Here is an 18,151-nt window from a genome sequence, read left to right as displayed (position 1 = left end):
TGGAGGGTGGATCCACAGTTCGGGGTGCCAGGGCATCTTCCTGACACCTGGCGGCATTCCCACAAGGTGGCTATCGCTGTCACGGTTCCCATTTTCAGAGAGGGGACAGAGGCCCGGCCACTGCCACTTCCCACAGGCCCCGGTTCCTCGCAACCCCCCGACCCCCGCGTCAGATGCCACTCCTCCCCTGCCCTGGCTCCTCTGTGCTCCCCTGCTGTGCCTGCAGCCCCGACTCTCATTTGGGGAGCGGACGATGGGGGCAGCCGCCCCAGCTCAGACTGGAGGCAGGTTGGAGGGCGCGTGAGGGTTTTAGCAGGGACGGTGGGATCTGAGTCTGTTTTCCAATTGGCCTCAAGGCAGCGGCTCCCTGCTCCTGACCCTCCCTGAGGGAGTCCCCGGGTGGGGCGGGCGAGGAGTCAGAAGTGCCAAGGCCCCCCGGCTGCAAGCCGAGGCGTGCTGTGCCTCACCCCGGAGGGTGCATGGGCATGTGTCCTCGGGCGACAGAGGCAGGCGGGAGCCACACCGGCCCGGGCCCAGGCCATGCGGGACACTCCCGCTGCCCGACCTGCCCTGTGATCCCCTCCCCACCACCCGGGGCACTTGTGGCCTCTGCAGGGCTGTTCTCTGCCCCAGGCCAGCTTTCCTGTCCCCACACAGTCTGCCTCCAGGGATGCGAGCTGCCCAGGGAACCACGGAGCGGCTCCCACAGGGAGATGCCGGCAGAGGACGCCTCCTGGCTGGTGTGCACGCAGGCGGCTGTCGGGGCTGCTGTTCCCTGTGACCACCGCCCTGGCAGGCCCTCCCTGGAGGCCTCTTCTGGGGAAGGCAGGCCTTGGGGGGTGTCCTCTGAGCCAGTGCTGGGGGTGGGGTGGGAGGAAGGGGCCATCCCGGCCGAGGCCCGACTGGCCCGAGAACGACATCGCCAGCCCGGGCCCTCCCGGGGCCAGCTGAAGCCACGCCAGCTGCAGAGGTAGGACGAATGCTCGGGCGTGACCCTGTGAGCCCACACACCAGTGCCGCTTGCCGGTCAGGTCCAGGTCCGTTGTATGGAATTCCCTATGTTCCGTCTCCTGGAGTCCGGGTGGGGGAGCTGGGTGTGAGCAGCTGTGGGGGTGCCGCCATCAGAGGAGGGCTGTCCCGGGATGATGGCCCCACCCCATGCCGGGGACTCCTTCCCTCCTGGGGCTCTCACGCCCACATCATCCAGTCTTCCTGGCCCTGGGCCCTCCCAAGGAAGCCCAGAAGCATGCGACTACTACTCTTTACAGGGGACACTCGGGCTCCCCTCCTCCAGCACTGACGCCCTCAAAGGCCAAGACGAGGAAAGAGGGTCAGAAATCAAAAGTGACAAGGCTGGTGTTCCAAGAGACACACTTGTCAGAGGAATCACTGTCAGAGGGTTTGGACTCACCCCAAGGCAGGCTGTGGGCTCTGGCCAACTGGGTGTGGGCCCCGCCTCCCGTCCTAAGGCCCCTCAGAGGCAGACGGTGAGTCAGTGGGCGGAAAACAAGTTTAATGCCACAGGTTCCAAGCATGAGCAGCGAGTCCACGTCATCTGTGCCACCTGCAGAAGGTGGGCCCGAGCCATGCTCTGTGGGTCACGGCAACCTGAGGCCCACGAGCCCCGGGGACAGCATGAGGAGGGGCACCAGCCAGGCACTGCTGCTCCTCACGTTGCTTGCGCTCCTGCTTTCTCTGTAATAATTTGCTTCGGTCTCATTGAGCTCTGGAGAGTCAGTATTACACAAGGCCCTCACGCAGCATCTCACGTAGAGGAACGGTGTGGGCTTCAGAAGAACGAATGACCTTTCTTTGGCAGGATTCGATGAACTCATTGGGCAATAACGAACACACTGCTTCGACACATAGTAGTATCGGGCAAACATTCCTAACAACAATAAAGAGAGAAATGAATGCCGTGAATCGAAAGCAGGTCCCCCAGAGCACCTCCTGCCTGTACCCACCCAGCCCTGACCCACTTGGGGTGCCCCCGCTCAGAGGCTCTGGTTAAAGAGGCCCCTCCATCCAGGGGGGAGTCTGGAGCCACCGTCCAGGCGGATCGGCTCAGGCCTCTGTGATCAGAGTGCTTCCGGGGGGCGGGGGAGGCTTGGCTGCAGAGTGGCCTCGAGAGGTGCCCCCACCCCCGGCCTGTCCACGCCCACCGGGAGCCTGGGCCTGGGCTCTCCTTTTGGGACCTTACCGGCTCCTGGGCCTCAGCTTCTCACTACCAGGTGCACGGGCCTCTGAAACCCCGGGTGCACGTGCGAGCTCGGACTCTTGCCCGTCCTCGCCACTGCCCGGGGCTCAGTGCTGGCCTCTGGACGAGCCGCCACCCAGGGCCCGGGAGCCAGCGCTGTCGCCGTGCACCTGCACGGGCAGCAGGGTCGGCACTGTCCGCGGGGCCCTCTTCTGGCTTCACCTCATCGGCAGTTCCTCGTGCTCATCGCGTCCCCCCAGGAGCCTGTGAGGTCTGCGCGGGGCATGTGCGCGGGCCCTCCCGAAGCGGCTGCCAGACTGCCTCTGATCTGGGGAGCCCTGACCTGGCCACGCCCTGGGGTGCCGGCCTCCAGACTCCTCTTTGGGGGGAAGGGCTTCGTGTGGCCAGAGGCTCTTGGGGGATTCACACGCGACTGAGTGATGGTCTCCACACATCTTCCAGCACACGCATTCCTTCCAGAACATACGGCAGCCCGCGGCCCTACTCGGTGGCTCTCACGTAAAAGCTACTCTCCGAGGGACAGGGGACATCGTTAACACATCGTTCATTCAAAAATGAGTACAGGTCAGGCCGCCTGGCGGCTCAGACTGTTGAGCGTCTGACTCTGTTTCGACTCAGCTCCTGATCTCGGCGTCGAGAGGTCGGGCCCCGTGTTGGGCTCCAGGCTCAGCAGAGTCGGCTTGGGACTCTCTCTCCCTGCGCCCCTGCCCAGGTGCATGCACCACCTGAGCTTCCTCTCCCTCTCCTTCTCCCTCACCCTCTCCCTCTCTCGGGTACTTAAGTAAATGCTTAGCAAAATAAAAATGGACACAAATGCACCTCTGCTGCTTTCTTCCTCCACCCACTATTTCCTCTTTCCCACTCTTGGGGGTCGACCCCGGGGTGGCACTGGTCCTCCGCAAGCTGGTCTCCTCGGCCACCTGCTTCCTTCCAGTCCTGGTCACAGGATCTTGTTCTCCAATTGTTTTTTTTTTTACTCCAATTTTTTTTAAACGTGACTTTTGATTAGTTATTCCTTGAGAAGAAAAACATGACATACCCTAGTTCCTGCAGGTTATTACTGATCTGCCAGCAAACCCCAAAATGAACTGAGATACTCACTCAGGGCAATAGAGGCACACAAGTGTATTCCCTCCGGACATTCTGTTGGATTCTGGCATTTGAAACTATGCTCCTTCTCACAAACATGACACCTCAGCAGGCCTGAAAGGGGAAATGAACACGAAGTGGAACGTTCCAGTCTCCAATCCTATGAGGTGAACGCCCACCATCCCCTCCCTCCTCCACGTGACCACAACCAGTGGGTCCGAGTCCTCGGTCTTCTCTCCTGGGGTTCCCTCCGCCTCCCCCAGGCTGACCCACACCCAGACACCATGCACGGCCACACACACGCACACACACACACAGCACTGCACCCGCACAGCCTCACCGCAGCCTGCGCACGCACGCCTTCCCGCACAAGCATGCTCCCCACACTCACAGGCCTGGCGTCTCATGCTCAGCGGCTCGCGAGACTGGCCGTCTGCTCTCGCGGGCCCTCCCCACTGGCCTCCCGGCCCAGCTAACTGCCTCCAGCACCCGCTGCACCCTCCTCGACCCCCGGGGCCTGCACCCTGACCCCCATGCCATTGCCCACTGTTGGGTCACTATGAGGACAGTTACCCACTCCCAGGAGAGAGCCGGTCAACCTCTCGCGGCGGTGCCAGTCCTCCGAGACAACGCTGGAGGGTCCCAGAAGGACCAGGTGGGCTTGGCTCCCCCGATGGCTCCCAGGAAGACAGTGTGAGGGGACACCGCGGGGACCACGGGGTGCTGTGGGGGACACCGGGATTCCGGCCATGACTACGCCTGCCCCCCCTTGGCGGGGGGCCCAACACTAAGAGGCTGCCCCATCAGGCGTCCCTATCTGTGGGCCACTCTCCTGACGCTGTCCTGCTCCCAGCTGCCTGTGCTCTTCCCGTCCAGAACCAGCTGGGGCTGTGGGGGCGACTGGCCGGGTGGCCACCCTGTGTCCCAGACTCATCATGGCCTGCCTCCTCACAGCAGGAGGCCGAGGGACCCAGCCTTACCCTGTGTTCCTGACACGGTGACATTTGTCTCCACCCTCAGCAGGTCCACGAGCAGGAGCAAAGCAAGGAGGATCATCATTTCCCGCGGTGCCTGGGCCTGGACGCAAGGAGCGGGCACACGTGGTCAGCTCTGGGGTCCCAGGGTTACTACGCTTGGCTGCCTCTGTGTCCACCCCAGGGCCACGGGTGGCCGGGTGGTCTTCCTGGGACGGCGGGCACCTCCTGGCGCATCCCCTGGGCTGGCAAGCTGGTATATGCCCGACCGTCCATGCCAACCAGATCCCGGATCCGGCCCCAACCCGACCACTCCCAGCCCTGCCCCCTGACACCACCCCCGCCCCCAGCACAGCAGCCACCCAGGCCCGGCCCCACGTGCCCAACCGCGGCACCAGAAAGTGAAGCCACTGACTTTCCTCAAAGGATGGGTCCTTTGTTTTTGACTCCCTCAGGGACACTCTCCACGTTGGGGTTCTCACCCTACTGATCCTAATACAAGCAGTGGCTGGGTATGTGAGTGACGCGCTGCCCCTGCTCTTTTATTTTATTTTTTTTAAGATTTTATTTATCTATTCGTGAGAGACACAGAGAAGCAGAAACACAGGCAGGGGGAGAAGCAGGTCCTGCAGGGAGCCCGACGCGGGCCTCGATCCCCAGACCTGGGATCACGACCTGAGCCTAAGGCAGGATGTCCAACCGAAGAGCCACCCAGGCGTCCCTGTCCCTGTTCTTTTGAACGTTTCTTTTGATAGCTCAATTCTGTACTTTTGGTGCGGTTTTACCTTCACACGTAGATCTTTTGAAGCAACTTTCCTTCTCCCTGTTGCCCGACTGACTCTACTCCCCGTTTGTCACTTCCCCATGGAGCCGTGTCCTTCCTGGTCACCCGATGAATCATGGCCGTTTGCAGGCAGTGAGCCTGTCCCCCTCTCCTGTCTCCGGGTCCCTTCCTTACTTCCATGATCTCTCTCCCCACCGCCCCCCAGGAGGCGGCAGCCGGAAGCATGGAGCCCTACCCGTTGGGAGCTGGGCACCATCGTTCCCAGAAGAAAACACTGGCCGAACCGAAAACCAACCACAGCTTAGGCCCCTCGGAGAACTGGGGTCACAGAACTGACAGCGCCCAATCCCGTGAGCGAGGTGCAGCCCGCGACGAGCCCCGAAAGCCCCTTACCTGCAGCAGAAGCTGCCGGAGCCTGAGGCCGGGAGCAGCGCTCACATGCAATTGTGCCCAAGTGCTGGAGGCGGGCTGTGAACAGCAGTGCCCGGGAGTCCCCCGCGCCCAAGAGCCCACGACCAGCCTCGGGCACTTGGCCACCAAGCCCTTTCTTCTTCTTTTGAAAGGACAGCAGCTGCGAGTGCCACAGAACACACCCTCCGTCCTGGGAGCGAGGCCTGGGCAAGATGCAAGCCGAAACCGGACGCACAAACCGGCTCGCTCGGGGACGTGACACCTAAGGGCACTAGAGCTACAGCTGACATCCCACAGAGTCCCGGTCCCAGGGCCCGGCACGCGAAGCCTCACGCTCAGGGCCCGTCTCCCCCACGGCCTATTAACGCCCACTGCGGGCCCACTGTCAGCCGGAAGACCAGGCGAGCCCGGAGCCAAGGAAACAGCTTCCAGAGGCCAAGGCAGCGGGAGGACAAGACCTCTACAACAGAGACGTCCCCGTCACGGGACAAGCGACGGGAAGGGACCAGGATCGGGACCCGCAGAGCGCCAAAGAAAAGAAAGCAGACGATGCGTGAGAACCCGTGTACCGTGGGTGTGCAGACGGAAGGTCTGCGAGTCACAGCGAGGTCTGGAGCCCACAACCACCGTGGCGGACACGAGCAACGCTGCCCACGGCGCCTCAGTGGACTCACAGCCACGGGGACCGGGGAGCCTGAAGCCACGTCACAGCCATCTCCCCAGAGCGACCCCAAGACGGAAATTGAGAACACAGATCACCCCACGCGTGCGGGCCCGTGCTCCTGAGCAACACAGGGCCGTTGCAAGGCCCGGGGAGGAGCAGAGAAGGGCCCAGAAGAACCCCCTGTAGTCCTAGCGGCACGTCAACCGCCAAGGGCTTTCCAGCGCTCCTCCTGAGCGACACGACCCTGACGACGGTGGAAGCCGAGCCACCACGCCGGGTGCCGCGGCCGAAACCGAAACCGAGAGGCCCGCACACGCGCCGGCACCCAGCCCGGCACGTGCACACGGCAGCGAGTCGAGGTGCAAACGTGAAGGAACGCGGCGCCCAGACCCAGGCAGAGGACGGCGAGGACCCGGGAAGGGGAGCCGCGCTGCCCCTCGCGTCAGGCAGCCCGCAAGCCCCGGCGCGGTGACCCGCGGCGAGGCTCGTAGCCAAGGCGTGCGCCCCTGGAACCTGCACCTGCAGGAACGGACCCTCCACGCGCCGCACGACGGGGTCTGGGCAGCGCCGCCCGGGCGGGACGGCGGCCCCGCGGTCGTGCGTGTCCCCAGCCCGGGCGGGACGGCGGCCCCGCGGTCGTGCGTGTCCCCAGCCCGGGCGGGACGGCGGCCCCGCGGTCGTTGCGTGTCCCCAGCCCGGGCGGGACGGCGGCCCCGCCTTCCTAGCAGAGCCCGGCGGAGGCGGCGCAGGGGCGGCCCCGGGAGCGGGCGCACAGCACGGCCCGGAGCGCGAGCGCCACGGCCCAGAGCACGACACGCGGAAGCAGGCCAGGGCCGGGGGCGGGTGCACGCCGCCGCGGAGCCCCGCCCACGCCAGAACCTTCTGGAACCCGCGGCCGCGCCGCCCGCACCGCACCTGCTGTCAGGGACGTCGCGCTGCCAGCCCCGGGGGCTCAGCCCAGAACCTCCGGGAACCTTCTGGAACGGAACCTGCCGGGGGCGGGGGCGGGGGCGGGGGCGGGGCGTCCTGCCCGCGGACCCTTCTAGAAGGCCTCGGCCCAGGGCGCGTGCGCAGCGGCGCAGGGCCTGGCGGGACTCGAGCGGCCGGAGACCCCGAGGGGACGCGCCGCCGGGGGAGCGCAGTGTGGGCCTGAGCGTCGTCGCGCTCGCGGGTGGCGGCCGAGCCTCCGAAGGTTCTGGAAGGTCGCCTTGGGGCCGCGTGTGCGCGGGAGGAGCAGGGGCTGCGGGGGGCGGGGGGGACGGCGGGACGGTCTTGAGGGTCCACGGAGCGCGCCAACCTCCCGGGCCCCCTCCCCCGACGGCCCCACCCCCGGGTCCCCTCCCCACTCCCCGGTCCCCTCCCCCGACGGCCCCACCCCCGGGTCCCCTCCCCCCCGACGGCCCCACCCCCGGGTCCCCTCCCCCCGACGGGCCCCACCCCCCGGGGCCCCTCCGCCGACGGGCCCACCCCCGGGTCCCCTCCCCACTACCCGTTCCCCTCCTCCGACGGCCCCACTCCCGGTACCCGAGCCCGACGGCCCAACCCCCCGGGTCCCCTCCACCGACTGGCCCCACCCCGAGGGTCGCCTACCCCGACTGGCCCCACCCCCCGGGTCGCCTCCCCCGACGGCCCCACTCCCCGGTACCCTCCCCCGACGGGCCCGACCCCCCGTACCCTCCCCCGATGGCCCCACACCCTGGTCCCCTCCCCTCGACGGGCCCCACCCCCCGGAGCCCCTCCCCCGACGGCCCCACCCCCGGGTCGCCTCCCCCCACCGCCCCACCCCCCGGTACCCTCCCCCGACGGGCCCCAACCCACGGGTCCCCTCCCCCGATGCTCCCCATCCCCCGGGTGGACTCCCACGACGGGCCCCAACGCCCGGGTCGCCTCCCACGACCGGACCCCACCCCCCGTGTCGCCTCCCCCGACGGGCCCCACCTCCCAGTTCTGGCTCCCATACCCCGACGGGCCCCACCCCCCTGTGCCCTCCCCTGATGGGCCCCAGCTGCCAGGCGCCCTCCTCCGATGGGCAGGTCCTAACCTAGTCACGTGCCCCCACATGACTCAGGGTCACTCCCACAGACTTAGGCCCCCCCCCCCCCCCCCCCCCCCCCCCCCCCCCCGCTGGAGGTCAGTGATTCCCGACCAGCACCCTTGCCCCTGAGGCTCTGCTGTGGGGGCTCAGCCGTCCCCAATGTGCACCTCGGGGTCCGCTGATCGTGTGCAGGCACTGGAGTGGCAGGAGGTTCCCGGGGCGCACTGCTGATCCTATGCAAGTGAGGCCTGCGCTGTCCACGCTGCACTCACCTCCCGTCCCTTGGGTGTGCGCATGCTGGCAGAACAGGAAATAGCTGGGTGCACGGCGCCCCGCCGGTGCCCATGGTGCTCCCGAGGGTGACGGGACAGAAGGGGAATCATCGGGGGCCTCAGGGAGCCCGGGGCAGGGGCAGCACCAGAAGCGGGCTGCGTGGGCTCAGCTCTGCAGGTGGAGGGGAGGGGGCGTCCCCTGGAGGGCCCGGCAGTGGGGAGAGGCAGTGCTGTGGGTCTGCAGGGAGGCAGGTGCAGGTGGGGAGGCGGCGGAGAGCTGCGCGCAGGTGGCTGGTGCTGCTGCCGGCTGCTGACCCTCCCGGGAGCCCTGCACCCTGCACCCTGCACACACGCACCCCGGGAGGTGCTCTCGGCCCCCGCGGAGCTGCCCACACGTGCACTGTCTCCTCGTCGTAGGTTCCAGTCCCTGCAGGAAACGATGCTCTTCTGGACCTTGCTCCTCGCCGTCGGGTTGCCCTTGGTCAGCAATCAAAACGAATCCGTGTCCGCTTGTGAGTGTCAGAGCCTCTTGCGGGGTTGGAGGCGACAAGAATTTAGTGTCTTCCAGAGTCAGGGAAAGGATTCGAGAGGACCTTGTCACCTTAGCCAGCAGGGAGGTCCTTCGTCATGCCCTCGGTGGCACGGGGTGGACTGAGTGCCCCTGAGCTCCAGAGGGTCAGGGGGGCGATTCTAGCCAGAGCCGGCGGAGGTGGCTGAGTCCAGGCACATGGGGGGCTGGGGGCACACGGCCTCTTGTGACTGTCAGGCCTCCTGGGACAGACGAAGCCTGTGTGCAGAGCACAGGGTTGCGTGTCCCGGCCTCTGGGGACAGGAACACCGCCTGGCCCCTGCTGGAAGCTAATCCCTGCCAGAGCAGACGTCCTCTCAGGCAGGGGGTAGGGGTCCGGGGTACGGGGTCCGGGGCCCGGGGTTGGGGTCGGGGGAAGTTGTACGTGGAGCCTGAGCCTGATGCTGCTGAGTCTCTTCCAGGGACCTATAGTTTGAAATGCCACGATTGCTGGGATATCAACAATTTCAACTGTCCTCAAATTAGGACGTGTCCCTATCACATCCGGCGCTGTTTGACCATCTCTATCCGTAAGTACTGCTTTCTCACGCCTTCTGATTTTGTCAGTTTGAGCCCCGGGAACCAATCGGTTCTGTCTCTGCACCGGGCCTAGAGGCCTAGTGTGTGGCCCTGCTCAGGGCGTGTCCCCAGGCCCTGTGCCCCCCAGCGTCCCTCCACATCATCCCCTGCCCTTCTGTGTCCCGAGCCTCCTGCAGAACAGTCCTCTTGCTGCTCCCTCAGGGTTGTGCCAACTGCCGTACCTCGCGGGCATCTGCCCACTGGGGACTCAGGTAGGAGATCGAATCCAGCCTCTGTCCCTGCACCGGGCACCTGTCCTGTGCGGGTGTCGGCCTCTGAATGGGTGGTGACGTGGCCGGAACGGACCCATGGTTCTTTTTTTTTTTTTTTTTTTTTTTTTTTTTTTTTTTTTAATTTTTTTTTTATTTATTTATTTATGATAGTCACAGAGAGAGAGAGAGAGGCAGAGACACAGGCAGAGGGAGAAGCAGGCTCCATGCACCGGGAGCCCGACGTGGGATTCGATCCCGGGTCTCCAGGATCGCGCCCTGGGCCAAATGCAGGCGCCAAACCGCTGCGCCACCCAGGGATCCCAGGACCCATGGTTCTTAACGGGATTGCAGGGCGCCCTCAGCGGGGGCCATCGGAAAACCTCGGAACGCTAGGGCCCGGCGCTTACAAGTCCTAGAGCTGGCAGGGCGGCCTGGAGGCGCACGTCCAAGTCCTGGGGAGCAGAGGGACCGCACGGGCTTGGGGTTCTGCTTTTCTTGGGGTCGAGGCGGGGGACCTAGGGATTCTCGGGCACATCATTCACCGGCGCAGCTAAACCAGAAGGAGAGGAGTTGAGAACGCGGGAGAGGAAAACCAGGAGACCCGAGTGATCACCTCCGGACCCAACCAAGATCTCGAAAGCAGAGGAGCCTCGGGTGGCGTGGGTGTGTGGGTGCTGGCTCTTCACCTGGTCAGCGCCTGGGGGTTGGTTTACTCCGGGTAAAAGTAAACTGGCTTTGCAGCAGGGGGCTTGGCACCCCCGGCTTGTCGGGCCCTTGCATCACAGAAGGAGAAGGACCACCACCAGGGCCGCGCTACGGCGGCCTGTCTGGGAGACCCGGGGAGTCGTGCGTGGCCGAGGTGGGATGACTGCTCCCGGGGGCTGGGGACTCTCTTTCCCCGCACCTCACCCTCTATGGCTCTGGGGTATGCTTGGCCCAGAGAGAGCTTGCCTGAGGCCGGCAGGGCTCAGGGAAGAGAGGCCGATGCTCTGGGAGCTCGTTGTGGTCTCACGCAGTGGTGGACGCCAGGGGACTCCAGCCTTCCTCGCTTCGTGCTGCCCCGTATCCAGCCCACCATCCCCGTTGCTGGGCCTCTAGACCAGGAGCGGTTCCTAAGAGCGCGGTAGTTGCTTGGCTGCTGGCCTGCATAGGCGACAGGTGTGTGGACGAGCACTTCAGAGAGTCTCCAGAGGAGTTCCTCTGGGTGGGCCGGAACGGGAGGGCAGAGAAGCGTGGCGTCCGTATTTTCCTGCCCCGTGGGCTCTTTCCCTCGCCCCCCAGCCTGAGCTTCGGGTAGACCTGGTTCCGGACTGGCCTTCTGATCACCAGCCTGCCGTTGAGACTCGTCCGTCTCTCAGCTCCTCCCGCACTCATGGAAGCTAAAACACCTGCGTTTAATAACTCATCCCGGAGGGCTTCGGGGGCTCGCTCGTCCTACGTGACCCTGGTGGACGCCAACGCAGAGAATTTACGAGAGCCTTCAGAGGGCTGCAACGCTCGGATATTTTCTCCTTCATGTGACTTTCTGACTTCGGGGTTGTGCAAGTAAACCAAAGACCTCTACAGAACACTTCCGAACCTCAGACACTGAGATGGCCCCACACTCAGACTCATCGGTGTATCCGTGGCTGGAATGACCAGTCTACAGAACCCAACCGAGAGACCCCAGAACGAGTTCCACACAGATTTACCCACATGATATCGCGCAACGACGCAGACACGGATGCTGGGGAAATAGAGCCTTTCAGCTCGATCTGGCAAAAGTGAACCTTGCCCTAAATCTCAAATCATACAACAAATACCTCAAAGGGCTGCATGAGCTAAATGTAAAATGCAGATATCTAAAACCACAAGAAAAAGACAGCGCATAGGAGAGAACCTTTGGCCTCTCCGGCTACTCAAAGCGTGGGTAACCTTGATGCAAAGGATGACCTACAAACAGGGACCTGGGGACGTGAGATGTCACCAACTGTAGATACTTCTGTGTGGAAGGAGGTCCTGTTCAGAGGAGGGAAAGGCAAAGCTACGGACCGGGAGGGAAAGTATGCAAACGACGTACCTGACGAAACACAGGTCTTGGGTGTATACAGAAGTCTCACAACTCAACAGCAGAAATGCAGACAGCCTCCCGAGAGCAAGGGCAAAGAGATGAAGAGACGTTTCACCGACGTGGGTTCGCGCGTCGCAGATGAACCCACGAGCAGGGTTTCAACATCTTTGGCCGGTAGGGAGATGACCATTGAAAACCACAATTCGAGGTTGGGCATCAGAGTGGCCAAAGTGAAAAATAGTGACCACAGCAAATGCTGGCCAGGGTGGTAAAGAAACGTGGTTTTCATACATTGCCAGTGGCAGTGAAAAATGGGGCAGCCAAGGTGGGGAGCGCAGTCTTGTTTCTTAAAAACTAAATCTGCAGCTCCCATACATTCTCCCAGGTTGCACTTCTGAGTATTTTCCCCGGAGTAATTAAATAAAACAACACATGGTTTCTCGCAACTGCTTTATCGGTAACATGTCACCCCTGGAAACATCCTGGCTGCTCTTCAGTGCCTAAAGGGTAAAGAAACCATGGTACATCCACCCCGAGGGTGTTCCTCGGCAGTAAAAAGCGGGTATCGATCCATCAACCTGAATGCGTGTCTGGAGGATGACACTGAAGGAGAAGCAGCCACCTACAGAGGTGACAATCCATGTTCCCTGTTAGAGACCATTCTAGAAATGACCAACTGAGACCAGCGTCTTGTGCACGTGGGTAGGGGAGTCCCTGGCGGGGCATCTTGCTGGGAAAGACGTCAGTGCGTTCATATGAGGGACGAGTGTGGTGATAAAACGGTCTTTTTTCTTTACTATTTTGGAAGCCAGTGTCCTGCTTGGGATACTGCACTGTGGTCTTGCAAGATGTTACCATGGAAGTGACTGAGTAAAGCTACACGGGATCTTTAGGTATTTCCTGCAAGTGCTAGGAATCTACATTATCAAAAGTATAATGTTGAATGGAAAAGCAATTTAGAATCTAACCTGTTATTATTTATGTTAATAATAAAATAGATACAATTAAAAACCCAAGAGTTTCAGAATCAGCAAAAGATATTCTGCTTCATACAGATGTGCTTTTAGAAAAATATTTTATTTTTTCATGACAGAGAGAGAGAGGAGGAGACACAGGCAGAGGGAAAAAGCAGGCTCCATGCAGGGAGCCCGACGTGGGACTCGATCCCGGGTCTCCAGGATCACGCCCTGGGCTGAAGGCAGCGCCAAACCGCTGAGCCACCCGGGCTGCCCCTAGAGATGTACTTTAAAATGAGAATGTAAAAAAGTTTGCAAAACATATATAAACACAGTGTACAACTTAAATATTGGCAGGGGAAAGCTCTTAAGCCCACACAGAAGCAAGGCGAACATTAATACGAGAGCGTTACAGGTGTGATGGGCAACACTGCACAGAGAGGAAGGGGTAAGAAAACCTGGATAAAACCTCTGTGTAGATGCACACGTGCCCCGTAACAGGATGAAGTAACAGAAAATCCTCCATAGGATTTGGGAACTGTAAGTAGATCTGTAAGTAGATCCACAGTCACAGTGTGATTGTCCTTAACACATCTCTCGCCATAGAGTCTAGGTGCTGCAGCAAAGTGACAAAGCTTGCTACAGCTCTACACCCGAGCTGGACGAAGTCTCTGTAAAGGATCAGAGAGCAAACGTGTCAGCTTGGAAAGCCACCTGGTCTTCGTTGCAAGTACCCAGCACTGCCTCTGAGGCCATGGAAGCAGCCAGAGAGGACGAGTAAACATACCCATGGTTCCTTTGTTCCAACAAATCTTTACTGATAGATACAGCTGGTGGACTGGGTTGTCCTGCGGGCTCTTGTTTGTGAACTCTGCTACAGAAGATATGCATAAAGCCGTTCACAAACGAGGAATGGGGGCCCCCTGGGTGGCTCAGCAGTTTGGCGTGTGCCAGGATCGAGTCCCACGTCAGGCTCTCTGCATGGAGCCTCCTTCTCCCTCTGCCTGTCTCTCTCTCTCTCTCTCTCTCTCTCTCTGTGCCTCTCATGAATAACTAAATAAAATCTTAAAAAAAAAAAAAAAAAAAGGGATTCCCTGGGTGGCGCAGCGGTTTAGCGCCTGCCTTTGGCCCAGGGCGCGATCCTGGAGACCCGGGATCGACTCCCACGTCGGGCTCCCGGCGCATGGAGCCTGCTTCTCCCTCTGCCTGTGTCTCTGCCTCTCTTTCTCTCTCTCTCGCTTTGTAGATCTCCACGTAAAACTCAAAAGAACAAGGGGCTACTAGGTACCTACTTGCGCAAAGAATACGAACAGTGATTTGAAGGGGCACGTGGACCCCAGTGTTTAGAGCAGCAGTGTCCACAAGACCCGAACTATGGAAAGAGCCCAGATGGATGGATAAAGAGGATGTGGTCGCTATACAGAGTGGAGTGTTACTCAGCCATCAGAAAGAACGAACTCTTGCCATTGGCCAGGGCGCGGATGCAACTAGAGGGTATCATGCTGAGCGAAATAAGTCCGAGAAAGACAAATGCCATAGGATCTCCTTCATTTGTGGAATTTAAGAAACAAAACACATGAACATAGGGAAAGGGAAGGAAGAACACAATAAGATGAAAACAAAACCATAAGGGACTTTGAATGAAGGAAACAGACCGAGGGTTCTTGCAGGGGAGGAGGGTGGAGACGTGTGCTTACTGGGTCATGGACATTGAGGAGCACGCTTGCTGTAATGAGCACCGGTTGTCACATGCATCTGACGAATCATTGCATTCTATCTCTGAAACCAATCACACGGTATATGTTACCTAAATTGAATTTAAACACCTTTTAAAGATGATAGTTGAGACCACTTTCTAAGGGATCCCTGGGTGGCTCAACGGTTTTCACGCCTGCCATCGTCCAGGGCAAGATCCTGGAGACGCGGGATCGAGTCCCACGTCGGGCTCCCCGCATGGAGTCTGCTTCTCCCTCTGCCTGGGTCTCTGCCTCTCGCTCTCTCTGTGTGTGTCTCATGAGTAAATAAAATCTTTTAAAAATAATAATACAATAAATATGTAAATAACAGAAGAGACGGGTTTTTTTTATTCTTTTCAAAGGGAAAGGTAGAATATCTTTGTATCCGTGGGTAATGACAAATTTAAGAAAACTGAACAATTTAGTGGCCGTCACATGTGGGAAGACTTGTAAATGGGATTCCTTAGAAATTCACAACCTCTGCCCCGAGACGATACTGATACGACTGTGAAACTGGAAACGGCAGGTGAAGACCAACCACTTCCCACACTGTGTGCCAAGGGGCTTGTGTTCACTTTATAGAGTGAACTTCATCCTACAAATCAGTAACTGAACTAGCAGATCATTGGGTGGAAATCTGAGCAAAACACTTGAAGGCTGTTTACCAGAAAACGATATCCCAGTGGCTAATAAATATTTGGAAAGATGCCCAACATCGTTGTATCGGTGGAAATGCAACACGAAACCACGACGCAGTAACACCAAAAGGCACCACTGAACATTCACAGGTGACCACTCATGTGGTGGCAAAGGTTTTGAAGTGCACACACTCCTTTGGAGGATAAACAGGTACTAGTGGCCTGGAAAATTCTTCAGCAACATCTGTGAAAGCCAAACATCTGCATCGTAGGATGCCGCGTTACCACCTAGAACCGACGCACTCTCACCTCAAGAGGACAGACTCTTCCCCGCAGTGCTCTCCGGGGGTAGACAACCGCCAGAAAGAGCCCTGATGTCCATCAAGCGTCAAGTGTGGACTATTCGTCAGTAGGCAAGTATACGACTATGAGAGCGAAGCACGCACGACAGTGGGCCACAGCAGGGGGCGATCTCCCAAGCACAGAGTAGAGACAAGAAGCCAGACGCCAAAGCAGACATGCAGGATTTCATATTCACCAAGTTCCAAAGCAGGTAAAACTAACACGGAGGCTTACAAACCCGGACACCACTTCTCTTTGGCCTTGGCTCCTTATGGTGCCTGATGGAGGGACAGAGGCAAGAAACGAGGGTTTTCATCCAGTTCTGTTTCTGGAACTCGATGCTGGTTATACGGTCACGGGCACTTCATGAAAATGCATCCAGCAGTCGCCCTGTGATCACGCGCTCTTCTGTAGAGCGTTGGCCTCTCTAAAGCCTTTGCGTGGCGCGTAAAGCAAAGCAAGTGCCTGGAGCCACATGTTGGTTCCTCCTCTTTAACCCCAGAGCCGTGAACGGATACGTCAACTGTGGCAAGTTCCAGGGAGAAAGAATCGAGTCAACACTGGGGTCACCGGGGGAGCAGGACTCGTGAATGAGGGCGGAGGAATTTCAACTCCAGGCCTCTCAAAGAGGCCTCACGTGGATCCTCACTCAGGTGGCCTTCGTTGGCCGGGGCTGTTGGGTGTGCCCACCAGTGAAGGCGGTCACAGTGGCTGTGCGATCCTGCTTGCGACAGGGCGTCCCGCCTGCGCTGGGGAGCAGGATGGCATTAAGGGTGCATCCACACGTATATTGTGCCAGGAGCCGGGAACACCTGGCTGAGGGGCCCAGGCAGGAGCTCGTCCTCGAGGGGCCGCTGCACATGCAGAAAATCAGGTGAGGGCCACACTTACGGGGCCACTCCACTTCAGGGACTGCGTGATCCCGTGGGTCATAAGCAATTCTATTTCTAGAGCCCTGGAATTCTTAGGCCAGATAACGAATGGGGAATTCCTGTGTACAGCATGCGCCAAGGTGCCGTCACACTACGTAGGCAGCGCCGGGGCCAGCGATGAGGTGGCGGTGTAGACAGAAAAACACCTCCAGGAGAAGTTGTTCACGGACGAACTCGGGTGTTACCAGCGAGGAGTCCCAGGCAACGTAGAAGCGTTTGCAGACGTAGACGGTGGGCAGGGAGGTGGTACTGGGTGGAGGGTGCTTGAATGTTTGCAAGCAGAAACCCTGAAATCAGTGGTTTTCATCTCTACTTTTGTAGGTTTGAATGTTCGGGAACTCTTCGTTTACAAGAACTGTACATACAACTGCACGTTTGTATACCGATCTGAAGAACCTCCTGAAGCCATTAGAATTATGAAAACTAATAGTTTCTATTTTGTTCGTTGTTGTAATGCTATGACTTGCAATGAGGGGGGACCTACCAATTTGGAGAGGGATATCATCCCGGATTACCCAATTGAGGAAGAGTTAGAAGGAGCCGTGCGCTTGGGGGAGTCCACATTTTTCCTGAGCGTTGCTTCCATCCTCGTCAGCAACACACTGACATGAGAGGCCCTCTTGGGGGGGGGGGGGGTCTGGTCTCTCCCCCATTCCTCAGAGCAAGTTCACTCCTCTTCCTCCCTGTGAGCCAGGGACACTGACCCACCGGGCTCCCCGTTGGTGGCTAACCCCTTTCCAGCTTATTTCAAGAAAAGAATAAAGAACATTATTGTTGGGTGTTGGGTACCGCTCACTGGGAGATTGGGAGATTTCTTGGCGGTTTTAGTATTTGAACAGTTCCTCTATAGACATCGTCTCACAAGTAGACCAAAGCATCCTGTCACTGTAGCAGACAGACACGCAGTCTCCTAATAAACAGCGCGAGAGTGACAGGACAGTGTGCGTGTCAGCTGAAAGAGCAGTCCCAGCTGCGCTCAGGCCCCCGGCACCTGGGCCACCCGGACTCCACGCTTCCCGGCTCAGGTCGGGACGATGGACGCAGGAGAGTGAATTGGCAATAAAGTGGCACCTGGACCAGCAGCGCCTGACGTTAGGGACTGTGCCCAGTGCCTTTGCGTGGGTCAGCCGGACAAGTCCCGTATGAATCGGAATCCTCCCTAAAGTGGCAACTTCTTCACACCCATGTGAGAAGGACTCCCCGATGCTGACCTCTGAGGAGGGTAAGGAGCTCAGGGCCGCTGCCGAGCACCTTGACGTGACGGAGACTTCTGGGCTGCTGTCACTAAAGAGATGTGAAGGGAACAAAACGTTCTCCTCCTTTTGCCCTCATCTCTCCTCCATTTTTTTTTTTAATTTTTATTTATTTATGATAGTCACAGAGAGAGAAAGAGAGAGAGGCAGAGACATAGGCAGAGGGAGAAGCAGGCTCCATGCACCGGGAGCCTGATGTGGGATTCGATCCCGGGTCTCCAGGATCGCGCCCTGGGCCAAAGGCAGGCGCCAAACCGCTGCGCCACCCAGGGATCCCTCTCCTCCATTTTTATACCTGATTCTCACTTACAGGGAATTGACATAACCTAAGATTGAGCATTTGTAAGGCTGAAATTCAGCGTTGGCGAGTATATTCACAATGCTGTGCAGTCATCCCCACCATCGAATTCCAGGATATTTTGCAGCCCAAAGGGTACG

At 59.5% G+C, this 18,151-nt stretch overlaps 1 protein-coding gene across 1 annotated transcript in view; it reads right to left on the bottom strand.

Annotated features, from left to right (window-relative positions):
* LOC119874440 (lymphocyte antigen 6K-like) overlaps nucleotides 1–18,151 on the bottom strand; it is a 61,428-nt gene that overhangs the window by 40,315 nt on the left and 2,962 nt on the right. Inside the window, exons 2-5 of the mRNA XM_038555712.1 lie at nucleotides 4,288–4,384; nucleotides 3,881–4,030; nucleotides 3,320–3,421; nucleotides 1,412–1,888 (exon numbers count right to left, since the gene is read on the bottom strand). The gene's annotated coding sequence lies outside the window, so the exon portion shown is untranslated. The remainder of the gene's footprint in view (nucleotides 1–1,411; nucleotides 1,889–3,319; nucleotides 3,422–3,880; nucleotides 4,031–4,287; nucleotides 4,385–18,151) is intronic.

Source organism: Canis lupus, chromosome 13 (genome assembly GCF_011100685.1).
Source record: "Canis lupus familiaris isolate Mischka breed German Shepherd chromosome 13, alternate assembly UU_Cfam_GSD_1.0, whole genome shotgun sequence".
NCBI classification, from domain to species: Eukaryota; Metazoa; Chordata; class Mammalia; order Carnivora; family Canidae; genus Canis; species Canis lupus.
Note: the sequence above shows the minus strand (reverse complement) of the source record. Positions and strands in the feature narration are given on the sequence as shown.